Source organism: Pongo pygmaeus, chromosome 4 (genome assembly GCF_028885625.2).
Source record: "Pongo pygmaeus isolate AG05252 chromosome 4, NHGRI_mPonPyg2-v2.0_pri, whole genome shotgun sequence".
In the NCBI taxonomy this organism is placed as follows: Eukaryota; Metazoa; Chordata; class Mammalia; order Primates; family Hominidae; genus Pongo; species Pongo pygmaeus.
Window position 1 is genome coordinate 165,226,002 of NC_072377.2, and position 14,426 is coordinate 165,240,427.

Sequence of the window (14,426 nt, forward strand, 5' to 3'; positions counted from 1 at the left end):
TCTTTAGTTTCTGAGTGCTTTCCTGCACATAAAGACACACCTGGAAAAAAAAAATTAAATCAGCTTTGGTAAGCTTCAATTGGACCTTGAAGAGCAGTTTTAATGTAAAACAAACAAACAAAAAGAACTATTTTAAAAGTGTGAGATACGTAAAAATAAACTGAATAAATGTGCAGGCTCTTAATGAAGACATTACAAAGGTTGAAACATAATAAAGAAGGCTTGAAGGAATAGAGGCACAAACACCAACTTAACCCAAATTACTCTGTTTAATAAAATTTTAATGGTTGTGGGTAGATTGGTGGCGGGGGCACTTAACATGTTTTCTAACATTCAAATGAGAGAATATCTGTGAGAAAAGCTAATACATGTATCTTTTAAAAACGGGGGGATGGCGGGGTGCGGTGTCTCACGCCTGTAATCCCAACACTTTGGGAGGCCGAGGGCGGGCAGATCACCTGAGGTCAGGAGTTTGAGACCAAACTGGCTAACATGGTGAAACCCTGTTTCTACTAAAAATACAAAAAATTAGCCGAGTGTGGTGGTGCACGCCTGTAATCCCAGCTACTCGGTAGGCTGAGGCAGGAGAATCACTTGAATCTGGGAGGCGGAGGTTGCAGTGAGCCGAGATCGTGCCACTGCACTCCAGCTTGGGCAACAAGAGCGAAACTCCATCTCAACAAACAAACGAACAAAAAAACCGGGGGGATAGAACTGTATTATCAAATCTTAAAGCATATTGCAACACTATAGTTAAAACAGTGTAGTGTTGACACAAGAATGGATGGATTAAGCATCAGTGGAATAACTGAAAGTTTAGGAAAATTTAATATATTTAAAAATTCACTGTATGATAAATGTGGCATTTCACTTTGTTGGGACAAGTATAAACGGCTAAATTATTTAATAAATTAGGTTGGGGGAAAAAAGTAAAACCAAGGACTTGTTTAAATATCACCAAAATAAATATAAGAACTCAGAGAACTACAAACAAGCAAATCACAAGAGGATAAGAAGAAAACATACACGAATTATACGGAGGGGAAGGCCTAGATACTAAGGCATGGGAAGAAACCAAAGGCAAGGTGAGTAGACATATTTGAATAAATATGCAGGATCTAGATACATCAGTTATCACTGCCAAAAAGGCAAATGACAAATTTGAGAAAATATTTTTAACAAATGTGACAAAAGGTTGATGCTACTTTCTAGACCTCTGATAAATCGGCATGTAAAACATTAACACCCTACATGCAGAAATGGATGCAAGACATGAGTAGGTATGCCGTCAAAGAAGGAATTCATATGGATAGATGTTATTTTTAAAATGCTCATACTCCCTAGCGTGCAAATTAAAAGCTTTTTTTAAAAAACAGTGGGGCACTTTTTTTTAAGGAATTTTGGTAAATACACAGTGTTGTTGGGAATATAAATTAATACCATCTTTCTGAAAGACAACATAAAACATTTTAAACTGTATTATTTGATCTAACTCTTCCACCTGTAGAAATTTATTCTTTTAAAAAAAGCAGATTTATTTCAAAGGTGTTTCATCAAAAATGCTTTTTCATTATAGTGAACCATTAGAACAGGGAACTGGTTTAATAATTATTTGTCTCTTAAAAACATTTTTTAAAGGATGCATAATGAATTGGAGAAAATGTTTATAATTTATTAAATAAAAAGGATAAACTGGGCTGGGCACGGTGGCTCATGCCTGTAATCCTAGCACACTGGGAGGCTGAGGTGGGAGAATTGCATGAGGCCAGGAGTTTAAGACCAGCTTGGGCAACATAGCAAGATCCCGCCCCCGCCCCCCAAAACACACACACACACACACACACGCGCCAGGTATGGTGGTATACACCTGTAGTCTTAGCTGCTCGGAAAGCTGAAATAGAAGAATCACTTGAGCACCAAAGGTTGAGGCGGCAGTGAGCCGTGATGGTGCCACTGCACTCCAGCCTGGGCAACAGAGCGAGACACTGCCTCTGAAAACAAAAACAAAAACAAGAGAAAGAATAAGCTGTCTTTAAGGGGATGAATAAAAACAAAAAAAGATTAGAGTACGATCCCAGTTAAACTACATTCATGCACACACACATATGCAAAAATATTAACTGTGTAATCAGAGTGGTAGGATTATGGTAAATTTTAATTTACCTTTTTTCCTAATATTTCTGTATTTTCTAAATTTTCAACAAGAAATATGCATTATTTCATAACCAGAAAAAAAGAGTGAATGTTATTTTAAAATAATCACATGACATATCAATATGTACCAGCGGGTTCTTCCATCCAACAACAATGAACAGCATTGTTGTTTTGTTTTGTTTTTCATAGCAGTATTATTTATTTCCCAATCTTTCTATGCTGGGTACATTGAAAGAAGATAGGCCTTTATTATTCACTAATATGTACTGCCCTTTTCCTAAACTTCAGCTATCAATTATCAGGAGTTTGGATAACTAAGAGGGAAAGCAGAAGCTTTGGGCTTTTCTCCAGGGGCTATTTCAGTAGGATTCTAAGCATACTCATTCCACACCCCTTTGTGTATCATTCTCCAGAGTCCCTCATTTTCTCAGTATTTCTGAAGAGTAAATATACATTGCACCAATAAACAGATGATTTTGTGCTGAGTCACTGTCCACAGGTGCCCTTAGCAGAGAAGGCTTCCTGTGCCGGGCAGCAGGAAGTACCAATGCAACTGGAATCACTTCTCCCATCCACCCCCAACCAAGCCAAGAAGAAGCATTCATTAAGCCATTCAAAAACTAAACTTTTGTTAAGTGCTTACCATGAGTCAGTTACCATCCCTCCACCCTCAACCTCTGAAGCTCACAGGTTGGGAACAACAGATTTAGAGCGAGTGCATTCTACTTATCTTCAGCTTTCATATGTATCTCTAAAAAAAAAAAAACTGCCCTTTTCAATCTTTCTTAGAGGACAAATTGGTCTAATATTTTCACTGTGATATTATCAGCTGCCCAGTTTGCACTGAACTTTCCTTTTGCTTTTCACATGATACAAACTCTCAAACGTGGGAAAATGTACGTGTTCTCCCCCTGGTCCCAGACTTGTTCTCCTCCTCCCCAGTGATAACCAGAGTCTTATGTTTCCTTCGGAAGTGATTTATGCATTCACCAACGTAGACATTCATGCCTTTTTCTCCTTTTACATGAATGGTAGCATACTCTACACATCCTCATGTGCCTTACTGTTTTTTGTTTTGTTGTTTCATGGCAGTGCCCAAAGAACTGCATGGCATCCCGTAGTTCCATAGTATGGATCCATCATGATGTATGGACATTTAGCCTGGGAATGTCCATACATTTCTAGCCTTCTGCTTCCGTATAACCACATTGCAGTGAATATTAGCTTCCATGTAACCATACTGCAGTGAATATCCTGACAGGGTCAAGCATATAAATTCCTCAAATACTCAGCTACCCAGGGGAAGTTGAGGCATATACTTTGAATAGTGTTTCCTCATGGTGTTAATGGTTGGCACTGCTCCATTCAGGACCAAAAGCATGAAGCCTGGCTCAGTTTACAGAGACAGACGGAAGACATCTGCCTTATTACCACTTTGATCTTTAACCAAAAACCAATCCAATGCCTTTAAATGATTTTTAATCGTGTGCTCTACTTAGTCAAGAAAACATTTGCCAAATCCTTTATGATCCTTGACTACGAGTTCTTGAGATATGAGTCGACAGATTAGGTCTGAGAACAAGGCAGGAAGAATAAAAAAGCAGCATTTTGCAAACAGAACTCAAAGCCTAGGACATTTATAAAGCTGGTCCATATTATTTTTTAAATTTAAAAAGGCACAGAAGGAATAAGTGAAAAATAAAACTCCGTCTCACCCAGGGCCAGCTCCATGCATATAGAAAATTTTATCATTGAACCTGTGTTTTGTAAATGAAATCCTTCAGGACAGTGAAGCATGCAGGGAGCAGAGGAGACACATGATAAGTGTCTGCTGTTCCATTCTCTCTGTTTGCATGTACTATACCCCATGCCTCATGAGCATAGAATTCCAGTGGACCTGCGATGCATGGAGTTTGGTGACATTCAAAGGGAGCAGAAGGTCAGTGGATCATGTGTACAAGTGGGCATGGGGCAGGGGGAGTACCTGAGAGGCTGTGCTTTCTATTTGAACTAGAACTTGCTTTGGAACACGGAAAGAAGTTGTTATCAGTTTCTGGGGCTGCCATAACAAAGTACAACAATGGGATGGCTTGAAACAACAGAACTTTCTTCTCTCACAATTCTGGGTACTAGAAGTCCCAAATCAGGGTGTCAGTAGGGCCATACTCCCTCTGAAAACTCTAAGGAAAAATTCTTTTTTCCTCTTCCTGGTTTTTGGGGGTGGCCAGGTATTAAACCTGGAGTCCCTTGTTCTTCCTTGGCTTGTAGCTACAGCACTCCAAACCCTGCCTGTGTCTTCACACGGGCTTCTTCTCTCTCTCTTCACGTAGTCTTCTTCTTTTTCTTCTTCTTTTGTTTTTTGTTTTTTTGAGATGGAGTCTCACTCTGTTGCCAGGCTGGAGTGCAGTAGCACAATCTCGGCTCACTGCAACCTCTGCCTCCAGGGTTCAAGCAATTCTCCTGCCTCAGCCTCCCCAGTAGCTGGGATTACAGGCACGCACCACCATGCCTGGCTAATTTTTGTATTTTTAGTAGAGACAGGGTTTCACCATGTTGACCAGGCTGGTCTTGAACTCCTGACCTCAGGTGATCTACCCATCTTGGCCTCCCAAAGTGCTGGAATTACAGGCATGAGCCACCACGCCTGGCCATGTGTTCTTACAAGGACACCGGTCGTATTGGACTAAGGGCCCACCCTACTCAATGTGACGTCATCTGAAATAATGACATCTGCAATGAACCTGTTTCCTAATAAGGTCACATTCTGAGCTATTGAGGGTTAAGACTTCAACATATCTTTTGTGGAGGTACACCATTTAATCCATAACAGAAGGCGATAGTATTCTAGGAAACATGAATGACCGGGGAAACCTATCATATGCCTTCTTAGGGGTATTACTTCCCTGTGTTAGGCAACCATGTATTACGACATAGATAGAAAGGGAAAAATGGGGCAACGCATAGTTCCTCTTCCTTCAGCTCTTCCTTACTCATTGGTATTATGCCTAAGGTAGAGAGTATTGATTGGATGTGCATGTATCAAGAGTGAAATAAAAATAGTTAACTTAATTTTGTGGAGTATTTTCACCATTACGGAAAGAATGAAATATATATGCATGTTCAAGCTACAAAATAGAAATTGTGTAATTTCAGTGATTTTGCATGTGAGCTGTGTTCTTATTTTTGCATTTAAAACTGGCATTGCATAAAGATAAATGATAAAAACTCATGCTAATACTTTACATTTTGAATTTTTCTTTACTGAAAATGACATTAAATAGCATATTTTTAAAATATCTCAATAAAAATCTTTTGAAAAGAACTCACAACAAGTTGAGAGAGGGCTCCATAAACTGTCCACAAACTATCTCACACTGCTCCCACACTGTCCCAGCTGACTGCCATCCCAGAAGAAATTCATTTATGTTTCCTTCCAAAGATATTCTCTCTTTCTCTTTTGTTTTAAGAGATGGAGTTTTGCTCTGTCATCCAGGCTGGAGTGCAGTGGTATGATCATAGCTCACTGCAGCCTGGAGCTCCAGGCTCAACAAGGGATCCTCCTGCCTCAGCCTCCTGAGTAGCTGGGACTACAAGCAAGGGTCACCTCGCCCAGCCCATGTTGGTTTTAACCTGAAGTCACCCATCCCCCTCTGTGAGCAATCCTTGTGGCAAAGTTTTCCCCCTTGCTAGTGATGTATTTTTGTTGATAAATATGAGAAAATTTATCATTTGTGACATGCTTAGTGTATGCCAGCACTGTGACACATGTCCAAGCAATCACACTGTGACACATGTCCAAGCAATCACTGAGAGCAGGCTTCCCTACTTCCCAAATAATTATCCATTGCATTTCTTCCTGTTCTCCCACACCTACATCTATTTACCCTACACACTTCAGGTTCCTCGAAGACAAGACCTGTGTCTTTTCCGTATTTGTATCCCCAACATCTAGCCCAGTGCCTGCAGTAAAGGACGTGGTCAATATAGGTTTACTGAAATAATAAACAATGGGTCAGGCACAGTGACTCAAGTCTGGAATCCCAGTATGTGGGGAGGCTGAGGTGGGAGGATCACCTGAGTCCAGTAGCTTAAGACGAGCCTAGGAAACATAGTGAGACCCTGTTTCTACAATTTTTTTTGTTTTTAATTTAGCCAGGTGTGGTGGTGTGCGAGCCTGTTAGTGCCAGCTACTTGGGAGGCTGAGGTGGGGAGATCGCGGCTGCAGTAAGCCCCGATCTCCCCACTGCAGTCCAGCCTGAGCAACAGAGCAAGATCCTGTCTCAGTGAATAACTAACTAACTAATTAACTAAATAAATAAACGAACAATGGACAACATGGATAGTGGAGCTAACGGGGGCCTATGGGAATCACCTGGCCCAGACTTCAGACTGGTCAGGAGTTACTGTCCTCATTTTTCAAATGAGATCTAGAAAGTGTGTGACCCTCTATGGGCCACTTATGCTCTTTGGACCTCCTTGTTCATATTAGTAAAATGAGAAAACTACTCTTTCCTTAAAGGACTGTTGTATGACATGAAGAATCATGAGGTATAAATTGCTCTCTAATATTATTTTGTCATCCATAATAATAACAGAGCAGGCTAGAACCTTCCGATGACATTGCTCTTTGGAGCCTGAAGCAAGCTCTGTGAACCCATGGTGAGGCTTGAGTGAGTAGCCTTCGTTCCATGGGCCTCAGTTTCTCCTTCTGTGAAAGGAGGGGGTGGGATTCGATCCCAGAGGACACAATCCAGGGGGATAAGAGGGTCAGGAAGACAACATAACGAGAAGATGACTTACGGCCCCCCTGGTCTAACTTCCTCCACTCCCCAATCTTTGGAAGAAACTTGGAGGGAGAGAAGTATTCCTCTTTATGAGGAAAAAACAGCCTGAGTTTGACAGTCAATGTCCACACCAGCCACAGTGCCAGGAAGCAGTGTGGAGCGATGAGGACTGTGGTTGACCAGTGGGTGCGTGCTGCATCTAGGGTGGGGAGCCCCTTCTGCATCCCCTCAGATTGTGAAAGCTTGGGAATTGGTGCCCACTATTGCCAGATTGTTTGACTTCAGAATAAAGAGGAAATTGAGATATCTCCTGATTTTAAAATACTGGCTTGACTTTGCCTCTTTCTTTTCTTTCTTTCTTTCTTTCTCTTTCTTTCTTTCTTTTTCTTTCTTTCTCTCTCTCTCTCTTTCTTTTTCTTTCTTCCCTCCCTCCCTCCGTCCCTTCCTTCCTTCCTTCTTTCCTTCCTTCCCTCCTCTCTTTCTCTCCCTCCCTCCCTCTCTCTCTTTTTTCTTTCTCTCTCTCTTTCTTTCTTTCTTTCTGTCTGTGTCTGTCTGTCTGTCTCTCTCTCTCTCTCTCTTTTTTTTCCACCATGTGGGCAACACACTGCATCAGCCCTGGCTTGGGAACCCTGGCGTAGGTGTGTGATAGGAGCCCTCCAGCCTGACAGGGATTCTGCAGGGAACAATGGGATAAGAGCTTTCTAGACTCCAGGTGGAGGAAATAAAAGGCACCATTAACTTCAAACCCCCTGAGCCTGCCAGCCCTCCTCCTCCAACAGACAATAAACAGGAAGAAGACTGAGACTGGACAGTGAAAGGTGACCAGACAAGCCTGCCGGGGGACCCTCATGCCTAGAAGTTCCTCACTGCCAGCAGCAGGGCGCTGCTTTCCTTGGGCCACCTGGATGCCACAAAGCCACCTTCTGTGAGGGGCTTCCATAGCTTCCAGGGCTGCAAAGACCCAAAGTTCAAGAGCCAAGGATTACGGTCGCAGCTGCTCAGCTGAGGGGACTCAGGCTTGGGATGGAGAAGGGTTGGGAAATCTATGAAAAAAATTCTTGATTACGCAAGTATCATTCTCCTTGTACCACTATTAAAGCATGATTAAAATATTATTAAGATCCTGGCCGGGCGCGGTGGCTCATGCCTGTAATCCCAGCACTTTGAGAGGCGGAGGCAGGTAGATCAGTAGTTCGAGACCAGCCTTGCCAACATGGTGAAACCCTGTCTCCACTAAAAAAATACAACAAAAAAATTAGTTGGGCATGGAGCCGAGACGGTGCCACTGCACTCCAGCCTGGGCGACAGAGTGAGACTCTGTCTCAAAAAATATATATATTATTAAGATCCTGAACAATGCCTCCCCCAACCCTGCCCCCTACCAGCAGGTAACCACCGTGATATCGATGGAATGGTCTTTGGCCAGGCACATAGGCAGTGGGGGTGAGGGAAGGCAGACCAGGTCAGAGCCTACTGTAATAATCCAGCTGAGAGATGGGGCTGGCTTGGGCAGGGGGAAGAGGTGAAGGGAGTGAGGAGGGGCCAGATCCTGAGCATAGTTAGAAATAGGAGCCTATAGGATCTACTGATGGACTAGATGTGAAGTGTAAGAGAAAGAAATCAGATGACTCCAGGTTTTAGCTCTGAGCACCTAAAGGGTGAAGTTACCATTTACTGAGATGTGGAACTTAATCACGTCTCTAAGGACATTTTTGATGTATTGCCCTCTTCCCTCTTTTCCCAACCCAGCCTGCTTCCACCAGCTCAGTAGCTACAGCTAAGGCTCTAAGACTGCCCCAGACTTCAATGTTGGCTTTGATTTTTTTCTAGTTAATGATCTCAAGCAAGTTAGCTAACCCCAGATTCCTTCTTTCCAAAATGGGGATAATAATAGTACTGCCTTTATGGGGTTATATGAAGGTCAAATGATATGATGCCTGGTATATAAAGGGTATTGAATAAGTGCGAGCCAAAATTACTCTGTAATCATTAAGTTGTAATTGTATGCATACATAGTTTCCTAGCCTGCTACTTCTAAGCCCAAAATGATCTCATGAGCATTTTTCATGAGATACCTTTAAAAATGTCCCTCGGCTGGGCGCGGTGGCTCACACCTGTAATCCCAGCACTTTGGGAAGCTGAGGCGGGTGGATCACAAGGTCAGGAGCTTAAGACCAGCCTGGCCAATATGGTGAAACCCCAAGTCTACTAAAACTACAAAAATTAGCCGGGCGTGGTTGCGCAGCACACCTGTAGTCCCAGCTACTTGGGAGGCTGAGGCAGAGGAATCACTTGAAACAGGCAGGCAGAGGAATCACTTGAAACAGGCAGGCAGAGGGAGGTTGCAGTGAGCTGAGATTGTGCTACTGCACTCCAGCCTGGGAGACAGAGCAACACTCCATCTCAAATGAAATAAAATAAAATAAAATAACAAAAATGTCCCTCAAGGCCGGGCACGGTGGCTCACGCCTGTGTAATCCCAGCCCTTTGGGAGGCTGAGGCGGGTGGGTCACAAGGTCAGGAGCTTGAGACCAGCCTGGCCAATACAGTGAAACCTCATCTTTACTAAAAACATACAAAAATTAGCTGGGTGTGGTGGCAGGTGCCTGTAGTCCCAGGTACTCAGGAGGCTAAGGCAGGAGAATTGCTTGAACCCGGGAGGTGGAGGTTGCAGTGAGCTGAGATCGTGACACGGCACTCCAGCCTAGGTGACAGAGCAAGACTCCATCTCAAAAAAAATTAAAAAAAGATGTCCCTCAAAAGTTTGTTTGTTTGTTTAAAAGCAGGGTCTCACTATGTTGCCCAGGCTGGTCTCAAACTCCTGGCCTCTAGCAAACCTCCCACCTCAGCCTCTCAAGTAGCTGGAATTATGGGTGTGAGCCACCATGCCTGGCTCAAAAAATATTTTTACTAGCTACGTAATATTCTATCATATAGGCAATTCATTTATTTAACCAGTCTTTCATTTTAGGTATTTTAAATATGACTAAGAGCTATTGGCAACTCAGGTTGTTTCTGGCTTTTCTCTGTGCATTGTAAACAACACTGAGGTGAAAATCCTAAAAACATCCTTTCTTTATGTTTCTCCAATATCCTGAGGACACACTCCTAGAAGTGAAATTGTTGTGACGAAGGGTGTGACAGTTAATTTTGTGCCTCTACTTGACTGAGCCAGGGGGTGCCCACATAATTAGTTAAACACTGATCTGGGTATGTCTGTGGGGGTTTCTAGAGTCATATTTGAATTGGTGGACTGAGGGAAGCTGACTGTCCTCCCCAGTGTGGTGGGCCTCACCTAGTCATTTGAAGACCTGAATAAAATAAAAAGGCTGAGTAAAAGAGAATTTCTTTTTCTGTCTGTCTTTGAGTTGGGACATTGATTTTTCCCACCTTTGGACTCAGATTGAAACATTGGCTCTTCTTGGGTTTCAAGCTCACCCGCATTCTGACAGGGACTATCCCCAAGATTCTTCTGGTGCTCAGGCCTGTGGGCTTGGGCTGGAGCTACACCCTCAGACCTCATGGGTCTCCAGCTTGCCAACTATAGATCTTGGGACTTGTCAGCCTCCATGAACATATTAATCAATTCCTTATAATCAGTCAATCCATTCGTCTTCTACTGGTTCTGATTCTCTAGAGAACCTTGACTTATACAAAGGGTATGAATAGTTTTAAGACTTCTGAAATAGATTATGAATTGACCTCCAGGAAGGCTACACTAAAACACATCCCCATCAACAATGTTAAAAAGTGGACTCTCACCAAGACTAAGTCATGTTAAATCTATCTATCTGGCCGGGCGTGGTGGCTCACACCTGTAATCCCAGCACTTTGGGAGGCCAACGCAGGTGGATTACCTGAGGTCAGGAGTTCTAGACCAGCCTGGCCAACATGGTGAAACCCCGTCTCTATTAAAAACAGAAAAATTAGCCGGACGTGGTGGCGGGCGCCTGTAATCCCAGCTACTCATGAGGCTGAGGCAGGAGAATTGCTTGAACCCGGGAGACGAAAGTTGCAGTGAGCCGAAATCATGCCATTGTACTCCAGCCTGGGCAACAAGAGCAAAACTCGGTCTCCAAAAAACAAAAACAAAAAGCAAAAACACAAAAACACACACAAAAAACTATCTGTCTATCTATCTATAATAAATATATATTTAGAATCAGTGTTTCCTCAAATTGATTATGAAATTGAATATATCATTGTAGTTCACATTTCTTTGCTCTCCAACAAGACTGGTGTTTTCTGAATGTGAATATCTGTCATATGTATTTCTTCTTCTACAAACTGTCCTTTACCAATCTTTCTGTTGGTGTCTTAGAGTTTTGCTAAAGGAATAATTAGTTATGCATTAAAACTAACAAGTCTTGGTCTGTTGAATTTGTTACACATGTTTTTCCTACTGTCTTTAAATTTTGTGTTGGGCTTTTATGACCTACACTATAGAATACGAGCAGCCAAAGCTTTTCTCCCTTTGCAAGGGTATATGCTTCCAAGGTACCTGGTGTGTGTGCTCATGGGAACTGGGTTCCAGGCCTGCCTCTGCCCTAGCTTGCTCTGTGGCCGTGGGCAAGTGACATCTCTCAGATCACAGCTTCCCCGTCTGTCAATGGGGGCAGAGGTGGTTAGACCTCTGAGCTTCCTCCTAGCTCTGGCATCCTATGATTTTAGTTCTTGAGCTAGAAATTGGGCATGTTGGCTCTGAGTTAAGAGCTCATTTTAAGAAACAGTTACTGCCTAGTACAGCAGTCTGTTAACTAGTCTCTCCATTTTTGATTGCTCCATGCCCCAGTTGTTAATGGGCATTGCTAACACCAGCTTCCCTACAGTGCAGTTTTGAGCAGTCCATAAACCAGACTCCAGCCCCCTCAGCAGTCATTGGTCTCCCTTCCTGCTTGCCCAATCTTATCGCCTGTTGCTCCTTGTCAAAATGAATATTTCTGGTTCCTCAGATATTTTTGCTCATACTTTTGCTTTTGCTGGGAATGTTACCACATCCTAAATTTTGTATGGAAAAACTTTACCTAACTGTTAAATCGCAGCTGAGCACCATCTCCTCCATTAAGCCGTTAGTGACTATTGCCCATTCCAAGGGAATTTGTCACTCTTTTGAACTACAGTATTTCCCACATGCCATGGGTATTATGGTTGTTGATATTTATGTCCTATTTACTGAACAAAAGTATACACATATTTGAGGCAATATAAGCAAGCAAACTGACAGCCCATACTGTATTTTCAGAATTGGGACTTTTTTTTTACATAAAAATCCTGATTTTCATCTTCTCTTGAGAGGTCAGAAGATCTAGCTTACATCCTCAAAGACAGGTCAGCAAGCCACAGCCTGTGGGCCAAATCTGACCTGGACTCTGTTTTTAGAAATAAAGTTTGATTGGAACACAGCCCCACCCATTTGTTTATATATTCACAGTGGATGCTTTCCTTTTACTGTGGCAGAGGTGACTAGTTGAGACAGAGACGCTATGGCCTAGAAAGCCTATTTACTATCCAGCCCTTTACAAAAAAGTTTGCCAACTCCTGCTACAAGGCACCAACTGTGGAGCATGCACGTACCCCAGAACCTCTTCCTACTCCATATCAGACCTGGCCAGTTGCAAGTATTTACCCTGTCTTCCAAGGCCTTTGAAATATTAGAGCTTTTCATTCTTCTTAATCCTCTTGATCATATCCTAACACAATATGAAAGCCATTATGCCAGGCGGGGCGTGGTGGGACACGCCTGTAATCCAAACACTTTAGGAGGCTGAGGCAGGCAGATCACCTGAGGTCAGGAGTTTGAGACCAGCCTGGCCAATATGGTGAAACCCTGTCTCTACTAAAAATACAAAAATTAGCCAGGCATGGTGGCGCGCATCTGTAACCCTAGCTACTTGGGTGGCTGAGGCAGGACAATCGCTTGAACCCGGCAGGTGAAGGTTGCAGTGAGCAAAGATTGTACCACTGCATTCCAGCCTGGGTGACAGAGCTAGACTCTGTCTCCAAAAAAAAAAAAAAAAAGGCAAGGCAATCTCTAAAATAAATATTCAAAACCATTACGCCGCCAATATAAATTAAATGATCAACTCTATTCATAGTCCTCAGTAACTACAGCTACTGATAAAGCAGGTTCTTAGAGTTAAAAGCTTGAAATCAGCGGGTGGGTGTGCTCTTTGTGAAATTCCACCATGGCGTACCATGGCCAGGCCCAGAAAGTGCAGAAGGTTATGGTGCAGCCCATCAACCTCATCTTCAGATAAACTTACAAAATAGATCGCGGATTCAGGTGTGGCTCTATGAGCAAGTGAATATGCGGATAGAAGGCTGTATCATTAGTTTTGATGAGTATATGAACCTTGTATTAGATGATGCAGAAGAGATTCATTCTAAAACAAAGTCATGAATACAACTGAGTGGGATCATGCTAAAAGGACATAATATTACTCTGCTACGAAGTTTCTCCAACTAGAAATGATCAATGAAGTGAGAAATTGTTGAGATGGCTACAGTTTGTTTTTAGATGTTCTTTGTCCAATATGAACATTTATTTGTATTGTTTTGATTACCCTTATGTTGTTACAAGATGGCAATAAATGCTATGGGATTGTTTGTATTTAAAAAAAAAAAGCTCAAAGTCTAAAGTCAGATTGCCTGGACTCATACTCCAGCTGTGCCACCTATGTGAGCTGGGTGAGTCTTTGTTTCCTCGTCTGAAAATGATGAGGATAACAGCAGTGCCTACCCTTGGATTGATGAAAGGAGTCCATTCAACTAATATTTAGTGATAGCTACTTTGTGTCAGGCACTGTGCTAGGCTCTTGGGATACATCAGTGAGCAGAAACAGCCACATTTCCACTTAGGAAGAGCTTAACTCAGGAAGATGTTGGGGGAAATGGAGCAGGCAGCAGACACCACTGATGCCTGTTGTACAGCCACTTGGGCCACCACTGAGTTCAGCCACAGCCGTAGGGGAAGGTTTTGACTCTTCTCTGGCTGCCAAAGCTTTCTCCAATGCAGCGATGTAGCTGGAACCAGTTTGGCTCTCAGGCAAGCACAGCCTGGAAGGGAGGAATTAATGCCCAGAGGCAGCCCCCAACAAAGTGGGCCAGGAGTTGGCGATAGAGGATATGGCCCCTGTCCTTCAGAAGAACAACTCTGGGAGGCATTCTGAATGACCCTTGTCAGAGGTCCTGGCAGGATAAAGCTCCAGAGTAAGGAGAGACGCTAGTAACACCCTCACATTGACTTTGCACTTTTCCTGTCTCACCTTCCCTGCTTTCTGGCAACATCATCCAAATAAACTATCTGTATCCAAACCTTTGTTTTAGTCTCTGCTTTGGAGGAAATCCAAAGTAGAACAAATTGTAAACAAACAAAAACAAGACAATACAAAAGAGTAGTAAGTGCCATGCAGAGAATGAAAACAGGTGTGAACAAAGTGAGTGATCAGAGACCCCCTGACACTGGGGCCATGGAATGCCTCCATTGAG

General features: G+C 42.9%; 1 pseudogene; it reads left to right on the top strand.

Moving 5' to 3' along the window:
• Window positions 1-13,116: 13,116 nt before the first annotated feature.
• On the top strand, window positions 13,117-13,404 carry LOC129037153 (small nuclear ribonucleoprotein E-like; annotated as a pseudogene).
• Window positions 13,405-14,426: the final 1,022 nt, after the last annotated feature.